Below are 544 nucleotides of genomic sequence, written 5' to 3' on the forward strand. Positions count from 1 at the left end.
ATTGCTGGAACAAATGTACGACCCACACACTTTCTGAGTTCTTAATTTCTGCTGCCAAAGACCACCATCACAGGTCATGGACCTTATTGAACCAGATTCCTTAACAGTTTCCCTTTTTCGTTTGCTACACCCTTCGGCAGACTTTCCTTTCCAGCTTGCTATCCCCACAGTAGTGTCTTCAGACATGGCTAGCTCAGTTTGATTCCGTGTAGACTTGCTGCTGTACTTCACAGATGACCCTTTTTGTTTCTCAATAGTTTCAGCGAATGCCTTTTCTATAGACTGTTGAGTTGTCATAGATTGTTGTACTGAGGAACTAGGTTCCCTGGAAGCGTCTTTGTCTATTTGGTCTACTGACGCACTCTTGATGAAATCCTTTGGATTCATTTTCCTCTTTTTTCTTGTCTTAACACTCCTCTTACTTTTCTGAAATGAGGACTCAGAACTCTCTTGTTGTAATGACCTGATAGTGAGTGATTTGGAGGAAGACTCTAAGAGCTTGGAGTGAATAGGAGGTGCAGGAGTGAGTTTGCATGAAAGAGAA

The sequence above is a fragment of the Nicotiana attenuata genome, chromosome 7 (assembly GCF_001879085.1).
Source record: "Nicotiana attenuata strain UT chromosome 7, NIATTr2, whole genome shotgun sequence".
NCBI classification, from domain to species: Eukaryota; Viridiplantae; Streptophyta; class Magnoliopsida; order Solanales; family Solanaceae; genus Nicotiana; species Nicotiana attenuata.